General features: G+C 48.0%; 1 long non-coding RNA gene and 1 pseudogene across 1 annotated transcript in view; one reads left to right on the top strand and one right to left on the bottom strand.

Annotated features, from left to right (window-relative positions):
- Positions 1–3,753: 3,753 nt before the first annotated feature.
- LOC122561577 overlaps positions 3,754–26,994 on the bottom strand; it is a 24,550-nt gene continuing 1,309 nt past the window's right edge. The window contains exons 2-4 of the long non-coding RNA XR_006315042.1: positions 22,733–22,798; positions 10,480–10,631; positions 3,754–4,256 (exon numbers count right to left, since the gene is read on the bottom strand). This is a non-coding gene — a long non-coding RNA (uncharacterized LOC122561577). The remainder of the gene's footprint in view (positions 4,257–10,479; positions 10,632–22,732; positions 22,799–26,994) is intronic.
- Positions 4,665–6,310, top strand: LOC122561574 (annotated as a pseudogene).

Raw genomic sequence — 26,994 nt, 5'->3', positions numbered from 1 at the left:
TGAAAATTAAAAGTTGATCAGCCTTATAGCAACTAGGAGAAAGTGAAGACTGCAGATGCTGGGAGTCAAATTCAAAAAGTGTGGTGCTGGAAAAGCACAGCGGGTCAGGCAGCATCTGAGAGCAGGGGAGTCGATGTTTTGGATACAAGCATTCCCGACAAAGGGATAATGCCTCACAGCGCCAGAGACCCGGGTTCAATTCCCACCTCAGGCAACTGTCTGTGTGGAGTTCGCACATTCTCCCAGTGTCTGTGGGGGCTTCCTCCGGGTGCTCTGGTTTCCTTCCACAGTCCAAAGATGTGAAGGTTAGGTGAATTGGCTATACTAAATTGCCCTTAGTGTTAGGTGAAGGGGTCAATGTAGGGGAATGGGTCTGGGTGGGTTGCTCTTCGGAGCGTCAGTGTGGACTTGTTGGGCCGAAGGGCCTGTTTCCACACTGTAGGGAATCTAATCTAATCTAATCTAATCCTGCTCCTTCGATGCTGCCTGACCTACTGTGCTTTTCCAGCACCACACTTTTTGACTCTACACCACTTTACAGTGTGGCAGTGGGTTGTCCATAACAATTCAAAACATGCGCTAGATTCATTATCATGACTTCTATTGTACATTAACATGTATATACAGCTGGATAACTATACTTAAAAGGTATCCGAGTTACTGGTTAGAAAATAAATGCTTCACAGAATTCAAGAGCTAAGAGTTAAATTTCCACACTAGGGGTGGCTGCTTATAGGTGCACTTAAATGTCTGAAATTCCACAGCAAAAAATAAATGAATAAAATGATTCATTTAGACACCTTACCTACATTTGCTACACACAAAGTCATTCACAAAGAATGGTTAGTCAGTCATCTTGTTCATGATTACATGAACAATAACTTGCATTTCTATATTGCCTTTGACATTGCAAAATGTCCCCAAGGTGCTTCATGAAACACTATGGGCAAGATTTGACACCAAGCCATATCTAGACTTTTTAGGAGAGATAATCAAAAACTTGGTCAAAGTGATGGCTTTTAAAGAGCACATTAAAGGAGAAAGGAAAGAAAGAAAAGTTCTGGAAAGGAAATCCATAACTCAGGGTTTATGCAAGAAAAGACATAACCATCAGTGCTGGAGTGATTAACATTGCGCAGGAGGCTAGAGCTGGTGGATGGCAAAGTTCACAGATGCTTGTAGTACTGGAAGATGTTGAAAAGTTGTTACTGTTTGAAAACCTTTATTGAAGGCTACTTGTATGGCCTTTTAATCCCAGAATCACAAAAATATAGATAGTTTCCTGCTTATTCGAAAAGCTGCTGCTGAATGCTATTAATCACGAAACATTTGAACACTCCCAAGATACTGGGCACCTTCCAAGTGCATGATCACATTTCTATTCAGAGCCTTTTGATGGATTTGTGACAGGAGCTGTGTAGCTTGTGCGTATCTAATTTCATATCATGGGCTCACGGGAAATATCAATCCACGCTGGAGCTATGGAGAGACTGTTAGGTAAGCTGTGTCTCTGCAGGTAACACTTGGTGTCCGAAGATGATTGCTGAAAAAGACACGTCTTATCAAAGCTTTTTGTTTTTTTACCCATCACGACAACTTACAAGAATGTAAAGGTAAAGGGAAAACAACATACTACTGTATGGAAGGAGAGTGCTGATTGGTTGGCAGGACGATTCTAATTTGTAGAGGTGTTGCCATAGAGAATGCATCAGTTGGATGATGAAAAGCCCTCAGGATGGGTACATAAATAGGAAGGGTTTAGAGGGAAGTGGGCCAAATGCTGGCAAATGGGACTGGATTAACTTAGGTTACCTGGTCAGCATGGACAAGATAGATATGCTGTATATCTGTATGACTCAATGACAATTGCTGAACTCTGTTTAAGTTTTTAAACCAGGCAGGTTGGTTCTGATTGTTCAAGGCATTGCCCTGAGAAATGAACCAGAGAATAGCTGATACCTTGTTCTGTTGAAATGATATGGGCACAGTGTGCATACAGATCCTTTCTGTCTACAAAGACCAGGACACTGTGCATTAACCTAAGTAGCTTCTAGGATTCTGGATTAGTGGTGCTGGAAGAGCACAGCAATTCAGGCAGCATCCGAGGCATTAACATAAGTAGCTTCTAGTACACTCAAATGCACAAGCCCAACTAACAAGTCTAAATTGGCTACATTTTGTTGCAAACAGGATTACTTAGCAAGTGCTGTCCAGCTATGGAATCACACTTCATATTGGACATTATGTTTAATGTTTTGTAAGCCTGGGCAGATTGGGACGTGCTATTGGAAGACTGCATGTATATGGTTGTAGAGTAATAGAATCAGTTCCACCAGGACAAGGTACCAACAAAGCAAAGAATTCAAGAATTATGGAAGGCAGACAGGAAAGTTAAAGATTGACATCACAACAAGATCAGCTATGATCTTACTGTACAGGCTCGAAGGGCCAAATAGCCTAATCCGACTCCTATATCCGAAGTTCCTACTTTTGATGTTGCTGGCACAGTGATTTCAGAATCACGTGATTAAGTAAAGGCAGCTGAAAGGGAGCAGAAACTCTAACCTCATGTGAAGACAATGTGTGTACAGATCAAAGTGCAAACTCAGAGTTTTAGCAGAAGGTGGCATGGTCTTACGCAGCAATACTCATGGAGATGAAACAGTGATGGACACACACATCAAAATAATAGTCTCACTGCAGAGGTTTAAGAATGTAATTCAGGCAGACACTCAGTACTGAGAAACAACAGCATTGTTAAAGATGCCACAATTCTGATTAGAACCTAATCCCAGTCCAGTTCACGTGGACATATAATATCTCACAACAATTCAAATAAGACCAGCAGAGCTAACCCAGAGTTCTGGAGGACATTTATCCCTTAAAACATTTTGCCAACATTGACAAGGCATGTTGTTTTTTCATTCATTTACACAGTGTGGGCTTCACTAGCTGGACTAGGATTTGTTACCCAACCCTAGTTGTCCTTGAGAAGGTGGTGGATATCTCCTTCTGGAATCACTGCAGTTCATGTGGAGTAGGGATACCCACAACATCATTAGGGAAGGAGTTTCAAGATTTTGACCAAGTGTCTCTAAAAGAATGGTGCTATATTGCCAAGTCGGGATAGCGAGTGGTTTGGAGGGGAAGTACTCCATGTATCTTCTAGATTGTGGTGGTTATGGATTTGTAAAGTGCTGTGTCAGGATCTTTGGTGAATTTCTGCAGCACATCTTATTGTTGGGTCACACTACTGCCACTGAACGTCAATGGCAGAGGGAGTGAATGTTGGTGGATGTGGTGCCAATCAAATGGGCTACTTTGTTCAACAGATGTTCGCTGTCCATTATCAAATGCACCAATAAGATCTTGCAATCAACTTTTCAATCCCAATTTAAATCTGATGCCAATCAAAAGGAATGTCTTGACACTGAACAATATAACATCTGCAACAAGAGAGACGGTTATCGAATCAAATTAAATATTAACACTGGGTAAACCTAGAAGTATAAAGCCCCTACAATCCTTTACAGAACAACCTCGGTTATCTGAACATCAATTATTCAAATTTCGGATTATCCAAATAAGATCTCAAGGTCCTGTAATAACGCTATCCGAACAATCAGATATCCGAACAAAATACTCTCAGCCCCATCTCGTTCAAATAATCAAGGTTGTTTTGTGCATGTAATGTGAATTTTCCAAGGATGATATAAATACTTGACTTCATTAAGGTAGAAACTAAAACAAAGATTACCAGACTTCCAACAAATTAGGAAAATAACATAGTTTTTAAAATGTATGACATGTTTAATTATTTGTGGAGAAATTTGACATGTACAAATATAAAATTAACATTGCAGAAGAAGAAAGGGTGCTTCATGGTAATTTATGAAGTTAAGACATTATTAATATGCTGCTTACACCTTGTTCAACGTGTTGAGACTTTTTCCAAGGTTTCTACAGAGAGTGTTAGATTTGAATTTCTTGTCAGTTTGTGATTGTAAGGAAGATGACAATCCGTGGGAACCTCAACAGTGCATCTTCTGGAGGAGTGGAGAACCTTTGATGACAGCTTCTGGATTTTCACCACGTTGTGTGCATGCCCCAAACCCCAAAACTACTGCGACTTTCACTGGAATCACAGCAGAAAATGTTTACACCTTCACCATCAATGCAAAATGCCGGACATCGCCAGTTGCTTATTTTTCTTGCCTCAGGTTTGTCCTTCATAGATTGACTGCTACATTTCCTGCCTTAAAAATGGACATAGGAAGAGGAGTCAACCTTTGTCATGTTCTACCATTCATACAAATCCTTTCAATTCTCTTTACTCAATATACCTCAATACTTTGGTTAATGAGACTCTTTATGAGAATCTAGGTTACTGCCACTGAAACAGAAGTTGCCACTCTTCGAGGCCATCTCACCTCCACCGATTACTGGGTGGTGTTCCAGAAATTTGGTTCATGTTCTGGGGACCCTGGTTCAAATCCCACCACAGCCAATGGTGGAATTTGGATTCGATAAAAAATGTCTGGAATTAAAAAATCTACTGATGACCAGAAAACTATTGTTGATTGTCTGAAAAACCCATCTGGTTCATTAATGTCTCTCAGGGAAGGAAATCTGCCATCTTCACCTGGTCTGGCCCACCTGTGAATCCAGACCCACAGTAATATGGTGGATTCTCGACAACTCTCTGGAATGGCTGAGCAGGCCACTGCGTTGCACCAATCGCAACAAAGTCTCTTCAAGGGCAACTAGGGACGGGCAAAGTGGTCAGTGCAAGATATCAGCCTCGGGGTTTGGTTTATGTCCAGCGTGCTTCAGACAATGGCATCAAGATTCAGGAAATGCAGCACTGGCTCGTCACAGCGCAAAAAGACTGGGCCAAGACCCGATCTAACAGAGGAACAAAAGCAAGTAAACCATGAGGCTTTTGATTTGTTTGATACTGAACTATTGATGTAAAGCAAGTCAAGGTTGCCATGCCTGCCTTGGGATTTGAACCTAAAAGAAAAAGTAATAAGAAAGATGATTTCAGACAGTGACAAAGAAGGGTCCAGTAGCATCAATTTCAATGGCTTCTTAGCTACGATGACTCAGAAAATGACTGAGAAAGATTCCAAAGAAGAGATTTTGAAAACTTTTCGGTTGCTTAACGATGGCGGCACTGGCAAAATATCATTCAAGAACCTTAAAGAAAGTTGTGAAAGAATTGGGTGAAAACCTAACTGATTAGGAATTGCAGGAAATGATTGATTAAGCTGACCATGATAGTGATGGTGAGATGAATGAACAAACAGTTTTGAAGACCATGAAAAGAAAACAAGCCTCTCTTAACTTTATATTTTTCTACAGTCCTAGATAAGCACTGCTTTTACTTAAGTAATAAAGAATGAAGAAAAGCAAATCTAGGGATGAGAAAAAAATGCTGACCAGCCAGCAAACGCCCACATCCACAAATGGGTAAAAACAAATCTATTTTTCCCAGTATTAAACTAATAACCAATCTACAATCAAATTACAATGGCAGAAGAGAGTTACAAACCCATACCATCTTTAGCATGTAGAAATCATTTTTAAAAATGTAAATCTGATTTTATTTATTTATTGCCATGAGTATTTTGGTACAAATATTGCATAGTGTCGCCACTCTCCAGTGCCATGTTCAAACGCAGAAAAATAAACCAAAATATAGACCAGAAGGAAAAGGCACTAAAATAAAGGAAGCGTCCAACTTTACAGTCCTTCTTGTTAAGTGCTCCATCATGTGTGAGAGGCCTGGTGACCAGGCACAAGTCCCCTTCCCCACAGCACTGCTGCTGGAATGAAAGTCACCATTCTTCAGCACTATCTCAACGCCATCGATGCTGCCGGGCCCACTCGAGTCCCGGCTGCCAGGTCCCACTCGAGTCCCAGCTACCAGGGCCCACTCAAGACCACACTGCCAAGACCCACTCGAGTCCCGGCTGCCAGGGCCCACTCGAGCCCCAGCTGCCAGGGCCCACTCAAGACCACACTGCCAAGGCCCACTCGAGTCCAGGCTGCTGGGCCCACTCAAGACTACGCTGCCAGACCCACTCGAGTCCAGGCTGCTGGGCCCATTCGAGTCCCCACTGCTGGGCCCAATCGGGATCCTGCTGCTGGGCCCACTTGAGTCCCCGCTGCTGGCCCACTCGAGTTCCCACTGCTGGGCCCACTCGAGTCCCCGTTGCTAGGCCCACTCGAGTCCCCGCTGCTGGGCCCACTCGAGTCCCCGCTGCTGGGCCCACTCGGGATCCCACTGCTGGGCCCACTCCAGACCGTGCTGCTGGGCCCACATGAGACCGCACTGTTGGGCCTACTCAAGTCCAGGCTGATGGGCCCACTCGAGACTGCACTGCTGGGCCCACTCGAGACCACGCTGCCAGGGCCACTCAAGTCCCGGCTGCCGGGCCCACTCGAGATCGTGTTGCCAGGGCCCACTCGAGTCCAGGCTGCTGGACCCACTTGAGTCCCTACTGCTGGTCCAATCGGGTTCCCTCTGCTAGGCCCACTCGGGATCTCGCTACTGGACCCACTCAAGACCACGCAGCCGGGCCCACTTGAGATTATGTAGCCAGGGCCCACTCGAGTCCCTGCTGCTGGGCCCACTCAGGATCCCACTGCTGGGCCCACTCCAGACCGCGCTGCTGGGCCCACTCGAGACCGCACTGCTGGGCCCATTTGTGTCCAGGCTGATGGGCCCACTTGAGACCGCACTGCTGGGCCCATTCGAGACCGCACTGCTGGGCCCACTCGAGACCACACTGCCAAAGCCCACTCAAGTCTCGACTGCCGGGCCCACTCGAGATCATGTTGCCAGGGCCCACTCGAGTCCAGGCTGCTGGACCCACTCGAGTCCCTACTGCTGGGTCCAATCGGGTTCCCTCTGCTGGGCTCACTCAGGATCCCGCTGCTGGGCACACTCGAGACCGTGCTGCTGGGCCTACTCTGGACCATGCTGCCGGGCCCACTTGAGATCGTGTTGCCAGGGCCCACTCGAGTCCCCACTGCCAGGCCCACTCAGGATCCCACTGCTGGGTCCACTCGAGACCGTGCTGCTGGGCCTACTTGGGACCATGCTGCTGGGCCCACTCGAGACCGTGCTGCTGGGCCCACTCAAGTCCCTGCTGCTGGGCCCACTCAAGTCCCCGCTGCCAGGCCCACTCGAGTCCCTGCTGCTGGGCACACTTGGGAACATGCTGCTGGGCCTATCCGCCATCTCCATAACCAAGCTCTTCACCAAGAGATAAATAAATAGAATAGGACAGAAATTCTAAAAAATGAGTAAAGAGAGGGGAAAATATAAGAAAATAAATGAAAAGAAAAATAGACAGAGCAGATCCACCCAGGCTGAGCAGCCCTACTCCATCAGCATGTTGAACCAGGGAAACCTGTCTTTTGCATTAGCATTGAGCAATTTTGGGATTTCCAGAGATTGAGAAAGACATTAGATAAATGTAAGCCTTTCATTTTTTGTATGAGATGGCTTTGTTATGATCGCATGACGTCAAGTCAATTTTAACAAAACTGACACATGCAAATACTAAGTGACAGCTATTGTGACCGTATGTCTCCTGATGTCTGAATCAAGGTCAGCTTTAATGCTGATACTTTCCACACTCACTAATGAATATGTACAAGGAAGGAGAAATTAAATATGGCCTTTTTGTGCCCCAATGTCATCCTGGAGTCAGTGGAGCTCCTGAGTCAACAGGTGGCAGGTACAGTCTCCACACCTGGAACCTAACCACTTCACGTCAGATGATAGCCAGTGCAGTGTTGTGGTACTGGCTTTCAGATGAGCTGTTACATGTTTGTCCTTTTAATTGGATGTAATAGATCCCACAACACAGGATAGAGAAGAGCAGAAAGATTCCTCTTGCCTGATAGCTATCCCTCAAGCATAATCTGATTAGGTTGAGTTATCTCATAGCTGTTTATTGGACTTTCCTGAGTAGCTGTGCTTTCTCTCTGCAGTACAATTGTAATGTACTGAATGAAGGGTATCATCTAAATGCAAGTTCTTTCACAGGAATTAACCTATCACTAATAAGAGAATCCCACAATACAGAAAGACGCCATTTAATACGGTACATGCGTTGGCAAGGACAAACAGAATTTTTCATGTTCTTAATGGGAATACAAATTAGGTATTCAGGCATACATTCCATAATTTTCCTTGGGAATCTTGAAAAGACTGCCTTTGTGCATACGATAAAGTTAATTGACTTGCAGCTCCATGTCTCAGTAGCACTGCTGACTCACAGAGCCGAGGACCCACATTCGATTCCACCTTCGGGCGACTGTCTGTGTGGAGTTTGCACTTTCTCCCCGTGTCTGCGTAGGTTACCTCCGGGTGCTCCGGTTTCCGCCCACAATCCAAAGATGTGTAGGTTAGGTGGATTGGCCGTGGGAAATGCAGGGTTATAGGGGCAGGGTGGGTGGGTCTGATGGGATGCTCTTCGGAGGGTCAGAGTGGATTCGATGGGCTGAATGGCCAGCTTCCACACTGTAGGGAATCTATGATTTCTGAAGTTCGACTAAACCAAAGCTATTACAGCTGCTTTAACAAGTTAACAAATGTCTCATGAGTACCAATCCTTTGAATTTCACGAAATGTCAAAGAGAATATGCAAAATGTGCAAGCAGCTGCCAGGAAATAAAATGGGATCGAAATAGTGTACAAAAATGTCATTGTTTAGATGAGGGAAACAGTGAGGAACAATATAGAGTTTGTTGTTCATAAAGGAATACCAGTCGCTTCAGGTCAATGTTTAGACAACTAGAAGGAAGAAGGAAAATTGTTGGGCAACATATAAATATTTGTAGTTTTCTTTACATGAACATAGATAAGAACTGAGTGAAGTGAAGGGAACTCACTTGTGGGAATGCTAGAGGTGTTTCACTAGTATTTTAGCATCAATGGGAGAAACATAGCAATAGGCTACTTGGCCTTTTGAACTCGCTCTACTATTCAATATTAATATTGCTGTTCCTCTATCTTAATGCAATATTCCTACTTTATCCCTTTAATGCCTTTAAAATCTAAAAAAAATCTTTCCTGGATATATTAAGGGCCTTGACCCCCACAAACTTCTGATGGTAGATAATTCCATAGATTCACTGCCCTTTGATTAAGGACATTTCTCCTGAACTCAGTCCTAAATGGTATCCTGAGGCCATATCCCCTCATTCTAGACTTCCCATCATGTCAGTCCTAGCCCTTTTAGAATTTTATATATTCATAGAATCTCTACAGTGTGAAAGCAGGTCACTTATATATTCTAAACAGTGTGGAAGCAGGTCATTCGGCCCATACCAACCCTTTAAAGAGCATACCACCCAGATCTACCTCCTTAACTCTTTCCCTCTAATCCTTCATTTCCCATGGCTAATTCACTTAGCCTGCACGTTTTTCTCAATATGAGGTGCAGCATTTGGAAAGGCACACCTTAGCAGGACTTATACACTTAATGGTAAGGTCCTAGGGAGTGTTGCTGAACAAAGAGACCTTGGAGTGCAGGTTCATAGCTCCTTGAAAGTGGAGTTGCAGGTAGACAGGATAGTGAAGAAGGCGTTTGGTATGCGTTCTTTTATTGGTCAGAGCATTGAGTACAGGAGTTGGGCGGTCATGTTGCAGCTGTACGGGACATTGGTTCGGCTACTTTTGGGATATTGTGCACAATTCAGGTCTCTTTCCTATTAGAAGGATGTTGTGAAACGTGAAAGGGTTCAGAAAAGATTTACAATGATGTTGCCAGGGTTGGAGGATTTGAGCTTTAGGGAGAGGTTGAATAGGTTGGGGCTGTTTTCCCTGGACCGTTGGAAGCTGAGGGGTGACCTTATAGAGGTTTATAAAATCATGAGGGGCATGGATAGGGTAAATAGGCAAGGTCTTTTTCCTGGGGTAGGGAGAGTCCAGAACTAGAGAGCATAGGTTTAGGGTGAGAGGGGAAAGTTTTAAAAGGAAATAAAGGGGCAGTTTTTCATACAGAGGGTGGTGCGTGGATGGAATGAGCTGCCAGAGGAAGTGGTGGAGGCTGGTACAATTACAACATTTAAAAGGCATTTGGATGGGTATACAAATAGGAAGGGTCTAGAGGGATATGGGCCAGGTGCTGGCAAATGGCACTAGATTAGGTTGGGATATCTGGTCGGCATAGATGAGGTGGACCGAAGGGTCATAAAAATGAACAGCATGGAAACAGACCCTATCTCTGGACGCTATGGGCAATGTAGCATGGCCCATCCACCTGATCTGCACATCTTTAAAGTGCGGGAGGAAAACCAGAGCATCCAGAGGAAACCCACACATATGCAGGGAGAATGTGCAAACTCCACACAGGCAGTCGCCTGAAGGTGGAATCGAACCTGGGTCCCTGGCACTGTGTGGCAGCAGTGCTAACCACTAAGCCACCGTGCCACCCACAATCAGATCCCATCTCATACTTCCAAAACTCTAGTCAATACAGGTCCAGTCTCTTCTCATTTGGTAGTCCTGTCTCCCAGTTATCAGCCAAGTAAAACTTTGCCATACTCCCTCGATGTCAGATACTCTGGGAGACCAAATGTGTTACCCCAGATATAGTTTCACCAAGGCCCTGTATAACAATAGTAAAGAAGATAACATTTTGGTTAAATTAGATTCCCTACAGTGCGGAAACAGGCCCTTCGGCCCAACCAGTCCACACCGACCCTTCGAAGAGCAACCCACCCAGACCCATTTCCCTCTGATTAATGCACCTAACACTATGGGCAATTTAGCATGGCCAATTCACCTAACCTATACACTTTTTGGATGGTGGGAGGAAACCGGAGCGCCCAGAGGAAACCCACGCAGACACGGGGAGAACGTGCAAACTCCACACACTCAGTCGCCCAAGGCTGGAATCGAACCCGGGTCCCTAGTGCTGTAAGGCAGCAGTGCTAACCACTGAGCCACAGTGCCGCCCTTGGGACTATATGCATCCATGACTAAATACCGAAAGCTATTTCCAGAGGGTAGGTATTTAAAAAGTGAAGTAGTATTGAAAAAAGACATTGCTACTTTATCAAAATTACTAAAGCCATTAAAAGCCGGGATGGTATGTCTGATACCACCAGGTTCTCAGGCTGGATTCCGCAATTCCACACCCGAGATTCGAATGCATCCACAACCATGAACCAAACATAATCATTATGTTATGCAACAGGCACTATCTTGTCAGGCAGGAGACTTAACTGGTCACATAAACTGGTGCCCTGATCTTAGATTAGACTAGATTAGATTAGATTAGATTAGATTACTTACAGTGAGGAAACAATCTAATCTAATCTAATCTAATCTTAACTGGTCACATAAACTGGTGCCCTGATCTTCTGCACCAAATTGGGACTGTTGGAGAAGGGGTCTCATGAAGTCCAAATCTCATTTTATTGCACTAAAGATACCACATGAATATAAGTAGTGCAACTTGCACAGACATGAAAAAGTGTGTGAGAGAGTGAGTGAGATCTGTTCTGCGATTCGGCCTTGTAAGAAGGGTCCAGTGTGCAGGATGAGAGATTGAAATACTTTCTTCTGTCTCTCAAAGCTTTGCGGCCAAATTAATACACATTGGAGGCTTGACAATTAAATATCTGGATCTCTCAACACATTTAGGAATGTTGGACTTACATCTGTGTATACTACAGCACTGCTGCCTCACAGCACCAGGGACCTGGGTTCGATTCTGGCCTTGGGTGACTGTCTGTGTGGAGTTTGCACCTTCTCCAGTGTCTGTGTGTGTTTCCTCCCCGTGCTCTGGTTTCCTCCCACAATCCAAAGATACGCAGGTTAGATGGATTGACCGTGTTAAATTGCTCATAGTGTCCAGGGATATGCAGGCTAGATGAGTTAGCCATGGGAAATGTGGGGTTACAGGGATAGGGTAGCAGGTGGTGGGTCTGAGTGTGATGCTTTTCGGAGGGCCTGAATCCCTCCATATTGTAGGGATTCTATGATGCTTTAAAGATGCACATGTAATCTTTGTTCAGGGGTGGTTTGTGATTCACAAGTTGTGTGGTCGATTGCATTAAAAAAAAGGCAATATTCTACAAACCCTTGCCTGACCAGAACAACAATATTCATGCTGGGGTGCAATTATCTGAAGCTGCTGTTCAGACGTAAAGTTTGATCCCAGCACAAATATTACTTCTCTGTTCTCTTCACTGTATCCCTGGGTGTGTTAAAGGATGTGGAAACATAACCTTGGGCCTTCAGAAACTACGTGCAGACAAAGCTTTGGGCTCCATGAACAATGTGTGCGTTTGTCACCAGCCTGAGGAAAGATTGGTCAACTGCTGTTGCCTTGATTGAGCTAGAGCTGTAATCCATGAGGGTCTTTGACAATCATTGGCAGAAGTCATCGTATCCTCAACATGGTTTCTCGTTTTGGCAAAAGTGCAGATCAGTCACATTCTGTCTTCGCAAATCATTACCAAGTCAGGAACCTCTCATGGAGCATGCACAAATATCAACACTATTACCAGTAGGGGAAGCGATGCCTAATGATATTGTAACTATTCTAGTAAAGCCAAAGACCCAGAAAACAGTCTGAGAACTTTGGCTTAACCCTGCCATGATAAATGGTCAACCTTGAATTCAATTGAAAAATAAAATCTGGAATTAAAAGTCTAATGATGACTGTGAAGTCATTATTGAGTGTGAGAAAGTCCATCTGGTACACTAATATTCTTTCGGGAAGTAAATGCTGTCCTTATCTGGTCTGACTTACACATAACTTCAGACCCACAGCGATGCAGTTAACTCTTAACTGGCGATCAGGGACAGACAATAAATATTGGCACAGCCAAACACCCATAACACATGAATAAATTTTGCAAAAAACTAAGGGGAGTGTTCAGTGTAAGAGCAATTCAAGTCAGGAGGGGTCAGGTTGCGAGTTCAAACTTTGTGGCCCATGACCAGCTCAGATACCCCACCCCAACCACTCTCATAGGTTTTCAATCCCCTGCCCCACTTTCAAAATGGGGTCACCACAATTGCCAAGCCTTGAAATTGGGGTCACAGTGGAAAAACGTTGGGGAAACCCTTATCTCCAGTCAAACTGCACGAACCTCACAAGCATACTCTGAACCTTTCACCTTGTCATTACAGTTAGAGCATTTTTCAGCACAATACTCAAAGATTAATTTGGGTTCGATTTCTTGGTGAACATCCAGAGATATAGAATAGGGGTATTCAGCTTTAACAAGCTGTGAATGACAAAAATCAACGAGAATGCAGCCACATTGAAAGCTTCAACAAACAGCTACTAGACACAGACATCCAGCCGACTCCTAATTGGAGAAAAAAAGCCAATAGCAGCACAGCGGCGTGCAATTCATTTACAAATGAAAGTAAGTGCAATGCCAATCTGTCACACACCATTGTCACCACAAGTTGCTAAATGAATTTATGACATTGCAAGTCAGTTATTAATGTTATACTCCAGAAAGTCTATTGTTGAAGTAAAGAACTGGAACCAATCTCAACACATTTTTAGAAGTTTGGATATTGTTGAAAAGAGCAATAGAGTTTTTTGTTTGTCTTGCTTGTCATCAGGACAAACACAAGAATGCCAAATTTCAATCACAACAATTTAACTGTGGGAGGAAACTGGTAAGTTGACACTGCTTGCTGTGGAGAAAATAAAACAGAACTATCGCTCCCTGAGCTCCAAGGTAATTTTATAAGCTGTCATTTACAGAGTTACACATGACAATCATCATCTCCTAACTTAAGAACCACAGACCCAGTCTCTGTCTAGATAGAGTCATAGACTCATACAGGTGTAGACCACAGAAACAGACCCTTCGGTCCAACTGACCCATGCCGACCCGATAGTCTAAATCTAGTAAAATGGCACCCGCAGCAGGATGCTCCAGCGGAGCAGCTCTGAAATTCCCATTCACATTTTTCCTTATTTTCCCCCCTCTCTCTCATCCCTTCTCTTGGACTTGGACATCTGGTCTCAGTCTCTGAAATGGGAGCAGTTGACGGCAGCAATGCCAGCAGCCGGATTGTGGATGCCATCAACCAGTGGCTGGAGCAGAGAAACCGGGCCACGGAGACCGGAGCGGGGAAACCGGGAGCGGAGACTGGAGCGGGGAAACCGGGGAGCGGAGACCGGAACGGGGAAACCGGGGCACAGAGACCGGAGTGGGGAAACTGGGGAGCGGAGACTGGAGCGGGGAAACCGGGGAGCGGAGACCGGAACGGGGAAACCGGGGCACAGAGACCGGAGTGGGGAAACTGGGGAGCGGAGACCGGAGCGGGGAAACCGGGGAGCGGAGACCGGAGTGGGGAAACCGGGGAGCGCAGACCATAGCGGGGAAACCGGGGACCGGAGACCGGAGCGGGGACAGCGGGGCACAGAGACTGGAGCGGGGAAACCGGGGAGCGGAGACCGGAGCGGGGAAACCTGGGCACAGAGACCGGAGCAGGGAAACCGGGGAGCGGAGACCGGAGCGCGAAACCGGGGGGTGGAGACTGGAGCGCGAAACCGGGGAGCGGAGACCGGAGCGGGGAAACTGGGGAGTGGAGACCGGAGCGGGGAAACCGGGGTACAGAGACCGGAGCAGGGAAACTGGGGAGCGGAGACCAAAGCGGGGAGACCGGCGAGCGGAGACCGGAGCGGGGAAACCGGGGCACAGAGACCGGAGCGTGGAAACCGGGGAGCGGAGACCGGAGCGGGGAAACCGGGGCACAGAGACCGGAGCGTGGAAACCGGGGAGCGGAGACCGGAGCGGGGAAACCGGGGCACAGAGACCGGAGCGTGGAAACCGGGGAGCGGAGACCGGAGCGGGGAAACCGGGGCACAGAGACCGGAGCGTGGAAACCGGGGAGCGGAGACCGGAGCGGGGAAACCGGGGCACAGAGACCGGAGCGTGGAAACCGGGGAGCGGAGACCGGAGCGGGGAAACCGGGGCACAGGGAGCGGAGCGGGGACACCGGGGAGCGGAGACCGGAGCGGGGGAAACCGGGGCACAGAGACCGGAGCGGGGAAACCGGGGAGCGGAGACCGGAGCGGGGAAACCGGGGAGCGGAGACTGGAGCGGGGAAACCGGGGAGCGGAGACCAGAGTGGGGAAACCGGGGAGCGGAGACCAGAGCGGGGAAACCGGGGCACAGAGACCGGAGCGGGGAAACCGGGGAGCGGAGACCGGAGCGGGGAAACCGGGGAGCGGAGACCGGAGCGGGTAAAACGGGGAGCGGAGACCAGTGCGGGGAAACCAGGGCACAGAGACCGGAGCGGGGAAACCGGGGAGCGGAGACCGGAGTGGGGAAACTGGGGAGTGGAGACCGGAGCGGGGAAACCGGGGAGCGGAGACCGGAGCGGGGAAACCGGGGAGCGGACACCGGAGCGGGGACACCGGGGTACAGAGACCGGAGCAGGGAAACTGGGGAGCGGAGACCAAAGCGGGGAAACCGGCGAGCGGAGACCGGAGCGGGGAAACCGGGGACCAGACACTGGAGCGAGGAAACCGGGGAGCGGAGACCGGAGTGGCAAAACCAGGGAGTGGAGACTGGAGCGCGAAACCGGGGAACGGAGACCGGAGCGGGGAAACCGGGGACCGGAGACCGGAGCAGGAAAACCGGGGACCGGAGCGGGGTACAGAGACCGGAACAGGGAAACTGGGGAGCGGAGACCAAAGCGGGGAAACCGGCGAGCGGAGACCGGAGCGGGGAAACCGGGGACCAGACACTGGAGCGAGGAAACCGGGGAGCGGAGACCGGAGTGGCAAAACCAGGGAGTGGAGACTGGAGCGCGAAACCGGGGAACGGAGACCGGAGCGGGGAAACCGGGGACCGGAGACCGGAGCAGGAAAACCGGGGACCGGAGACTGGAGCGGGGAAACCGGGGACAAGAGACCGGAGCGGGGACACCGGTGCACAGAGACCGGAGCGGGGAAACCGGGGAGCGGAGACTGGAGCGCGAAACCGGGGAGCGGAGACCGGAGCGGGGACACCGGTGCACAGAGACCGGAGCGGGGAAAGAAACCGGGGAGTGGAGACCGGAGCGGGGAAACCGGGGAGTGGAGACCGGAGCGGGGAAACCGGGGAGTGGAGACCGGAGCGGGGAAACCGGGGAGTGGAGACCGGAGCGGGGAAACCGGGGAGTGGAGACCGGAGCGGGGAAACCGGGGAGTGGAGACCGGAGCGGGGAAACCGGGGAGTGGAGACCGGAGCGGGGAAACCGGGGAGTGGAGACCGGAGCGGGGAAACCGGGGAGTGGAGACCGGAGCGGGGAAACCGGGGAGTGGAGACCGGAGCGGGGAAACCGGGGAGTGGAGACCGGAGCGGGGAAACCGGGGAGTGGAGACCGGAGCGGGGAAACCGGGGCACAGAGACCGGAGCGGGGAAACCGGGGAGCGGAGACTGGAGCAGGGAAACCGGGGAGCGGAGACCAGAGCGGGGAAACCGGGGAGCGGAGACCGGAGCGGGGACACCGGGGCACAGAGACCGGAGCGGGGAAACCGGGGAGCGGAGACCGGAGCGGGGAAACCGGGGAGCAGAGACCGGAGCGGGGAAACCGGGGAGCAGAGACCGGAGGGGGGAAACCGGGGAGCGAAGACCGGAGCGGGGAAACCGGGGCACAGAGACCGGAGCGGGGAAACCGGCGCACAGAGACCGGAGCGGGGAAACCGGGGAGCGGAGACCGGAGCGGGGAAACCGGGGAGCGGAGACCGGAGCGGGGAAACCGGGGTACAGAGACCGGAGGGGGGAAACCGGGGAGCGGAGACCGGAGCGGGGAAACCGGGGAGCGAAGACCGGAGCGGGGAAACCGGGGCACAGAGACAGGAGCGGGGAAAACGGGGCACAGAGACCGGAGCGGGGAAACCGGGGAGCGGAGACCGGAGCGGGGAAACCGGGGAGCAAGGACCGGAGCGGGGACACCGGGGTACAGAAACCGGAGCGGGGAAACCGGGGCACAGAGACCGGAGCGGGGAAACCGGGGAGCAGGGACCGGAGCGGGGAAGCTGGGGAGCGGGGAAACCGGGGCACAGAGACCGGAGCAGGGAAGTCGGGGAGCGGGGAAACCGGGGCACAGAAACCGTAGCGGTGAAACCAGGGAGCGGAGACCGGAGCGGGGGAACCGGGGCACAGAGACCGGAGCGGGGAAACCGGGGAGCAGAGACCGGAGCGGGGAAACCGGCGAGCAGGGAGTGGGGAAACCGGGGGGCGGAGCCCGGAGCGGGGACACCAGGGAGCGGAGAAACCAGGGCATGGAGACTGGAGCGGGGAGGGGATGTCAGGAATGCCAATGCCCAGCGGCTGACATCAGAGAGCTCCAGACGCTGTCAACAGCAGGATTCCTGTCCAGGTGACAGGGCATGTCTCACCCAGAGAATTACACTCTGCCCAAACATGACGCAACTGGAGGGAGAGCTACAGAGCAGGCTCAGCCTCACCCCTGACATTTCTGCTGTGAATTTGGGCTGTAGGGCGAACAGGTGCCAGGTTAAACAATACATTTACGCTACATTCCCACGCTCCTTGCCTTTTTAAATCTTTGAATGAGTCATTAAACCTCGGGTTACCATTGACCCGAAACTGAACTGGCTGCAACCGCGGGTCAGAGGCTAGGAATACCACGGTGGGCAACTGACCTCCTGACTCCCCAAAGCCTGTCCACCATCTACAAGGCACAAGTCAGGAGTGTGAGGGAATACACCCACCTACCTGGATGAGTGCAACTCCAACAACACTCAAACAGTTTGATATAAACCTGGACAATGCAGCCCACTAGATTGGCCCCACATCCACAAGCAACACTCAGTTGCAGCTGTTTCTAATACACGACATTACTGTGCCAGTGGCTGGCAGCCAAGGCTAATATTCACATTGGCTGTGCATGTGATGACTTGCTTTGAGTCATAATATGCATTGTGTTTCTTAAAACTTTAACTTATCTAAAAACGGCTTACTTACCCCTGATGGGGTTGAATTATTGCGTGTATTAAGAGATTAGTAAAAACCTGACAACTACTTACTTGATGAAGGAGCAGCGCTCTGAAAACTAGGACTTCCAAACAAACCTGTTGGACTGTAACATGGTGTTGCAAGATTTGTAACTAGACTATTTACAACTTTGGCCTCACCTTTGACCAAGCTGAAAATCTGAACGCCATTGCTAAAGCCTTCAATTTCTCTCGCTGCAACTTCACCTGATTCTGTCTGTCCTTACTATTATTAACAATTCCGCTGTCAAAATCTTGATCCATACTTTTGTTACCCTTGGATGTGAGCATTTCAATGCTATTCAGATTAACCTCCTTATTCCACCAGACATAAGCTGGTGAATTACTCCACACTGGATGACAGGGCCCCTAACCATGACTGATCCATTGGGCACAGCTCTGCTCTCACCCATTTCCTTTCCTCCTGCAGCCACAACTGGATTCTCCTTGTCCTCCTGTACCACACTGCTAGCCTCCTGCCCATCCAAAGAAACAGCCTCCAGCATTTCTGTCACTTCCTGTTCGATGCCACGAGCGAGCAGATCTTCTGTCAGCATTCCATGCAGACCGATTCCCTCCCTGACTGGTGGTCCATCACCCCCAACACCCACTCACCTTACCAAGGCACTTTCCTATTCAATCACAAGAGATGTAATAGCTACCATCTTACTTCCCCTCCCCACACTGTCCAAGGTCCCTAACTCTCTTTCCAAGTCATAGAGATGTACAGCACGGAAACACACCCTTCGGTCCAACCCGTCCATGCCAACCAGATATCCCAACCTAACCTAGTCCCATTTGCCAGCACCCGGCCCATATCCCTCCAAACTCTTCTTATTCATATACCCGTCCAGATGCCTTTTAAAGTTGCAATTGTACCAGCCTCCACCACTCCCTCTGAAGCAATGATTTACATGTACTTCTTTCAATCTAGTCCATTGTATTTACAGCTTCCAAAGTGGTGACCTTTATAGTGGAGACACCAAACACAGACTGGGAGGTTGCTTCCTGGATCAAGCATGACCTGAGCTGTGAGGTGATTGTCCTTTTAATTCAGCACCTTGCTCCCATGCTAACATTCACTTCTCAGCCTGCTACATTGTTCCAGTAAAGCCCAAGATGAAATTGTGGAACAACATAGCAGCTGGTACCACTGCCTCACAGCGCCAGGGACCTGGGTTCGATTCCAGCCTCGGGTGACTGTCTGTGTGGAGTTTGCACATTCCCCCTATGTCTGTGTGGGTTTCCTCCAGGTGCTCCGGTTTCCTCCCACAATCCAAAGATGTGCAGGTTAGGTGGATTGGCCATGCTAATTTGCCCCGTAGTGTCCAGGGAAGTGTGGGTTAGGTAAATTAGCCATGGGAAATGGAGAATTACAAGGATGATGTGGGTGTGGGTGGGATATTCTTTGGAGGGTCAGTGTGGATTTGATGGGCTAAATGGCCTGCTTCCACACTGTAGGGATTCTAATACCTCATCTTCCTATTAGGTACGTTACTGCCTTAAGGACACACAACCAGAAATGGCCGCTGCTTCTACTTGCTTGCGTATTACCCCTTCTAATTCAAATTTGAAGTGCATAGGAGACATGTAATCACATGACACCTGAGAGTCTTCCACAAACAATCGCAATTGAGGAGCCATTCCCAATAGCCCCGTCCAGCTGAGGATTTTTGGAAGATCAGTGAACAGGGAGGTTTCCTGTGTTAAGCCAACAGCTCCAATGAATGAGATAATTGTTCCTGAGAAACGCAGGAGATGGCAAGGGTACCTCAAAATGGAGGCATGCTGTGTGACATTGTAAAATGTTAAGAATGCCTCATGGTGTTAGCTGTCAAGGCTGTAAACAGGAAGCCCCCGCACAGGTTGCCTTCTGCCTGCAGCTATGTCTCTCAAGTCCCAGGCAGCTTGCGTTGGGAAGAAAAACTGATGGTCTTCAGGCCTCCTGAGTCCATTCTGGGCCCTCAGCAGGCTGACATCGCCCATATTTGGGAAAATCCTGGTGGCTGCACGAAATCCGCCCCAAAAAAATGATCGAGCCCAAGACGTGGGACTAGTGGATGGAGATTGTACAGCTCCTTTCTCATCATCGCCTTCGACAATGAAACAGCTTTGGAGCCACGTAACATTGGGTTGTCGAGTGATACAAAATATTCATCGCCACGTGAGTAATAGGCAATGACCGATTCCAATTAAACAAAAGGTCAGCAACTCTCCCACTGTCACAGAGCTTCCTCATGATCAGAATTCTGCAGGTAGAGGGGAAGGGCGGGGCGTCTCTGCAATGCTCACACCAACGAGGTTGCTCTGAGCTAAGAAAATGTCCGGTAGACTATCCAATGCACCATTTTCCAACTTTGGCCCTGGTCCCACCTTCTACCCTGCCTCCACAGGACAGAGTAAATTCAGTCACTCACCTGAACATTGAGGATCATTGCTGGTACAATTCAAGTTGATGATATGTCTGTGGATGTTACTCTGAGTAACTCCAATATCAATACTGTCAAACGACTGCAAACAGGAGAGGGGAAGGAGTGTTGTGCTGATTGTTTGGAGTGGAATTTCTCTCTATAATTCTCCCCAGGTTCCTGAGCCCCTGAGACCTGCCTTGCTTCATCAATCCTTGCTTCCTGTTTCCTTGCCTCAAGAATCCCTGTATCTTATCTTGGTCTTTCATTCCTGATTAGGTCTCTTGCACTAAGATTCAATGAGGCTCAGTCATTAAGTCCGTTCAGGATAGAGATTGATAGATTCATAGATACGAAGCTCAGCAAGGGATATGTGGATATTACAGAAAGATATTAAACTAGATTATCAGATACAATCCATTGAATGGGGATGCAGGCCCAAGGAGTCAAAAGACGTACTCCTGCTCCTATTTGATTTGATTTATAATTGTCACATCCATTCCTGAAGAAGGGCTTATGCCCGAAACGTCGATTCTCCTGCTCCTTGGATGCTGCCTGACCTGCTGCGCTTTTCCAGCAACACATCTTTCAGCTCTGATCTCCAGCATCTGCAGTCCTCACTTTCACCACATATACCTAGTGAAAAGTTTTGTTTTGCGCGCAGTACAGATGGATCATAACATACAAAGATCATAGGGTGATTGAACAGAGTGAGGAATACTAAAGTTCCGGCTACAAAGACCGTGCACAAAAGGCAAGATCAACATTAGATTTGCAATTTGAGATGTCCATTTATCAGTCTAATAACAGCGGAGAAGGAGCTATTCTTTACCCTGTTGGTGTGTGTGTTTGAGCCTTTGTATCTCTTGCCCAATGCAAGAGGATGAAAGGGATTATAACCGGCATGGGAGGGGTCTTTGAGGACGTTGGCTTCATTTGCAAGGATCCAGAAGGGTAGGTGGAGTCAATGGATGGAAGGTTGGTTTGCGTGATGGACTGAGCGGTGTTCACAACTTTCATATGGTCCTGGGCAGAGCAGTTACTGTGATGTATCCAGATAGAATGCTTTCCACAGTGTATTTGTAAATGTCGGTGAGAGTCCTTATGAACATGCCGAATTTTCTTAGCCTCCCAGGGAAGAAGAGGCGCTGTTGTGCTTTCTTCACCGTCACATCTACGTGGGTGGTCCAGGGTAGATTGATGCTGATTGTAGCTTCTAGGAACTTGAAATTTTTCCAATATTTCTATCATGCTACCCTTTGCCCTTCCCTCAGCTCTGCTCAGTTGTAATGTCTTCCATTATAACAGAGGGTCTATGCTTGAACCACTAACCCCTGAATTTCACTAAAGACTGGCTTACTGAGTATTTTCATGTTTATTTCTTGTCAACATATGACAAGTTCCTTCTCAAAAACACCCAAGGCTAGATTTAGTAAGTCTCCCCAATCCTGGAACTAACGACACATCATTGTGCAATGAATAGTTGGCAATACTTGAGTCATATCACATATTAAACTTAATTGCTGTGTCATTGTGATGTAGTCAATTCAATGCTGCCAAAAATAGAATGAACAGAATCCCAAAGCTGGGGAATCAGGCCATTCGGCCCATCAAGTCCACACTGACCCTCCGAAGAGCAACCCCCCGACCTACTCCATCCCCATAACCCTAGATTTATCAAGGCTAATCCATCAAGCCCCCACATCCCTGGATACTACGGGCAATTTCCCATGACCAATCCATCTAACCTGCACAACCTTGGACTGTGGGAGGAAACTTGAGCATCTGGAGGAAACCCACACAGACACAACCACCAACCTTACCACCTTGTAGTTGAGTACTTCACCCCCTCTCCCAAGGTCATGCAAGTCCTGGGCCTCCTGCACTGCCAAATCCAAGCCACCCAACTCCTGGAGGAAGAATGCCTCACCTTCCCCCTTGGGACCCTCCAACCACACGGCATCAACGTCGACTTCACTGGTTTCCAAATCTCCCCTTCCTCCACCTCATACCAGATCCAACCTTCCAAAATGGCACCACCCTCTTGAACTGTCCTACCTGTCCATCTTCCTTCCCACCTATCTGCTCCACCCTTCCCACCAACCTATTATCACGACCCCCACCTGCATCCGCCTGTTGCCTTCCCAGCTACAATCCCCCATCCCCACCCTCCTATTTATCTCAGCCCCATTCCCAACCCCCACATTCCTGATGAAGGGTTTATGCCCGAGACGCCGACTCTCCTGCTCTTCGGATGCTGCCTGACTTGCTGGTGCTTTTCCAGCGCCACTCCTTTCGACTCTGACTCACCAGCATCTGCAGTCCTCACGTTCCCTCACCCTCGATACCCTGGCCATTATATATCTCTCAATCAACCTGAAAGAGAAATAACAGATCCGATTTAGACTGGAAACGATGAGCAATTGCGGAACGGAAACACAGTGCTGCATTTTCACGTTTCTACAGTCACCATGACTCAGAAGTATTTCATCAACTGTAAAGTACTTCAGGCTATTCTATCATTATGAATGGGGCAAGAGAACATTCCGATCTTTCTGTCACAAGTAAAGATGATGGATGAAATGTAAGAGGATTACTCAAAGCACAACATTAATTTCACAACGACTTCAGATAGTTAGAGAAGCTGAAAAAAAAAAGAACAAAGCCCAACATCATGAACTGAAAATGTTTTGTAAGGCTATGACCAAAATTTATATGAATGTCAGATGACTTTGTGAGGTATGCAGATGATTTTCAAAATTGAAGACAATTTAAAAGTGTTCCTTTCAAATATGGCTCTCTCCACCTTTGCTGTGCTCTCTTTACGAACATTTTTTTGTCATTACTTCCTTATTTCTTTCATTCCTTTTTTTTGTCATTACTTCCTTATTTCTTTCATTCGTTTTTTTTGTCATTACTTCCTTATTTCTTTCATTCCTTCCTTAGGGTTCCCACAGCAGTGGGAATTTCCGGTCTTATGTTATGATTCCAGCTGAAGGTAAAACCCATTGTTTGGCAAGTGGACTCTGCTTGGTCCAGGCGTTGCCATGAAGAAGGCACCAATTAGAAACTTCTGATAGTTAATTTCCAATCTTTCTTTAAATTTTGAACCTGGGTAGGTTGCCTTTGATCAGTTGTGGCTTTACCCTGAGAAATTCCTGTTACCAAATTTTCAATTTATCTCAAACTCACCTCATTACCTCTGTATCACACACCTATGGAGCTCTTGCTCTCCCCCTCTTGCCAGAGGCAGATGTTCTCCTCACTGAGATTCCTAGGGATCTCTACTTTCAGCGCCATCCCGTGAACCCTGCCCTACCATGTGTTGTCAATCTGGAATTGTCCTTCAACGTGTACCTGCACAGTGGGAAGCAACCACAAACCTCTTGGAGGCACATAGATAGAATCATAGAATCCCTACAGTGTGGAAGCAGGCCATTCAGCCCATCAAGTCCACACTATCATTTTCAAACAGCACCCACCCCACTACTCTATCTCTCTAACCCTGCACTTCCCATAGCCAATCTACCTAGTGTGCACATTCCTGGACACAACGGGTAATTTCCCATGGCCAATCCACCTAACCTGCACCTAACAAGAGCACCTGGAGGAAGGGACCAGGAGAATATGAGCGGCACAGTGGCTCAGTGGTTAGCACTGCTGCCTTACAGCTCCACGGACCCAGGTTCGATTCCAGCCTCAGGCAGTGTGGAGTCTGAACATTCTCCCTGTATCTGCGTGGGTTTCCTCCAGGTGCTCTGGTTTACTCCCACAATCCAAAGTTGTGCAGGTCAGGTTAATTGGCCATGCTAAATTGTCCAGGAGGTATGTGGGTTAGGTGCATTAGTTAGGGGCAAATATCGGATAGGGGAATGGGTCTGGGTGGGTTATTCTTCGGAGGGTCGGTGTGGATTTGCTGGGCCGAAGGTCCTGTTACTGTCGGGATTCTAATTCTACTCCATTATGCAAACTCCACACAGACAGTCACCAAGGGTGAAGTTGAACCCAGGTCCCTGGTACTGCGAGGCAGCAGGGCTAACCATGGAGCCATTAAGCTGCCACTTAGCGAGGATGACATTTGATGACCTACTTGTGGGAATAGTTACATGTGTAAAAAATGGTAAAGTCACCACAGTCACAAAAGGCTGCTCTCCCAGTAGAGGAAGGGAAATAACTGTGTGTGTGTGTGTGTGTGTGGGGGGGGGGGGGTTAGCTGTGTGTCATCATGCCTCAGGCAAGGGGTAAGATGGGACTTTCGTGATAACCTGAGGCACTACAGGAATTGAATTTGCACTATTGGTTGCACTCTGCATAACAAACCAGCTATCTGACCCCCCTATTCTGATACAGTAGCTATCTCTGTATCTATTTCTGTTTTAGTACTAAGGCACACAGCCAATGAATCCAAGGTCACATCCCACCCTACTACCCAGTCTAAGTCAGTGTGTCCCTGTGTAGTCCAGAAGCTTCTCTTTGTTCACTGTGGGACCATATTCCCAGAAAAGCCTTCAAATTGTTCAAAACATTCACAGTAAAAGTGAACCAAAGACAAACAGAAGCTGCATTTCGTTCTTAGAATGGACAGAATCCAATCTCCAGCACGGAGTATCCAATTTCCCTAATATAGTAGTGTTCCCTGATAATCCTCTTTGACATCCTCCCCCCTCATGCCCCCACAACCTCAGGACTGACCTTGGCACACCCTACCTCAGCTGGCTTGGGTGGACATCCCTGAATAGTCACTGACCAGACTCTGTGAAACTCCCCAGTTGATATCACGCAACTCTCCTTTCTGTTTGCACTAGAGCTCCAGGACTGACTGTGGCCAATCTCCCAGCAAGTAGTCAAAAGGACACCCTGGCAGTGTCCACCTCAATAATATTCAGGCCAAAGGAATCTCACACCAACAGATCATATTTAGGCTCTGCAGACCTATGGGCCAAATGCAGACAAATGGGATTCATTCAGTTTCAGAAACCTGGTCAGCATGAGCGTATTGGGTGGAAGAGTCGACTTCCATGCTGTATGACTCTACAATAGTGCTTCCCGCTGACTGAGGCTTTGTTTTGATTCCACCAGGAACAGTCAGCTCTTGGCCTCATTACAGCCTTGGTTCAAACAAAATGGCTGAACTCCAGAGGTGAGATGACACTGACTGCCTTTGACATCAAGGCTGCACATCCCTGTTTGGTGGGGCACTCTAACAAAACTGAAGTCAATGGGAATCATGAGGAAACTCTCTGCTCATTGGAGTCAGACATAACGCAAAGGAAGATGGTTGCGTTGGTTTAAAGTAAGTCATTTCAGCTCCAAAACAGCATTGAAGGAGTCCGCTCGGTTAGTGTCCATCTTGAGGTGCTTTGGCATTGACCTTACCTCCAGGTCAGAAGTAGGGATGATTGCCCAATCTTCAGCACCATTCACAACTCCTCAGATACTGAAACAGTCTATGCCTAAATACTGCAAGATCTGGGCAATATGCAGCTCACTACCACCTTCACCAGGACATTAGATAAGGGCAATGAAAGCTGGACCTCAGTGATGCCCTTATCTCACAAACAATTTTTATAAAAAATTGAGATAGATATTCTAACAACAACACTTCCCACAGGGCAAATTGACATCACAGGTTGGAATTTGATTCCAGAATAACAGGTTGACTACGAACACTACAAATCTTCATCTTCCAAAACAGAACGATCAGAACGAGTGAGGACCAAATGCTAAGGAAACAGCAATGTTCCAGAATGTGATGGAGGATGGGGAATATCTGGTGCATCAGGACAAAGAACACTGAGGGGGAATGAATTCATTCAATCTACTAAAGATCCTGGACAAGGAAAATCCAGGAGCAGCAAGTGCTACTCTCTCGGTTTTCTCTCTGCCGCTAACACCTATTTCATTTTGTGTTTGCCTGTACCTCTCTGTATGTGGAGGCATTAGAATTCTGAGTTCTTTGTCCACAATCATAATTTTTTTTTTACCTATGTCACAAACCTACTCACTTGTAAGAAATAGTAATTTTTGTGAAGTATCGAAGCCTCATTCATGCTTTCGGTCATAGATATTAATGAATCAGATTGATTTTTCCAACAATCAGCGATGGTTTCACGGTCATCATGCTGCAATAAATGTTGATCGAGCCAGCATCCATCCCATCCCATGAATGAATTTTTAAAAAAACGTAATTGCCCACAATAAACAGCAGCATTCTATTAGCTCTTCAAATTACTTGTTGTGTCTGCAGACTTAACTTCTGTAATTTTGGACAAAGACAGGGAGACTAATACCTCACAGTAGAGAACACAGAAGTAAACTGAGATTTCAGTTCAGAACTTTTTTTTTATTTCAAAAATATACTTTATTCATAAAATACTTTGATGATCTATACAACTGGACATGCCATACATATGTAAATATTCCATTTGTTTGCATACCGAGAGTAATCATTCCTATTTACAGGTCTGTACGATTACATTCTCAGCTGAGGTGTCAGCAGGGCCCAAATGACTGCATGGGCCCCCTGTTCTTCATTAGGCAGGCAGATGTTACACAGTGGTCTTTCCCCACCG

Source organism: Chiloscyllium plagiosum, chromosome 23, assembly GCF_004010195.1.
Source record: "Chiloscyllium plagiosum isolate BGI_BamShark_2017 chromosome 23, ASM401019v2, whole genome shotgun sequence".
Lineage (NCBI taxonomy): Eukaryota > Metazoa > Chordata > Chondrichthyes > Orectolobiformes > Hemiscylliidae > Chiloscyllium > Chiloscyllium plagiosum.
This window is presented reverse-complemented; position numbering and strand designations above follow the sequence as displayed.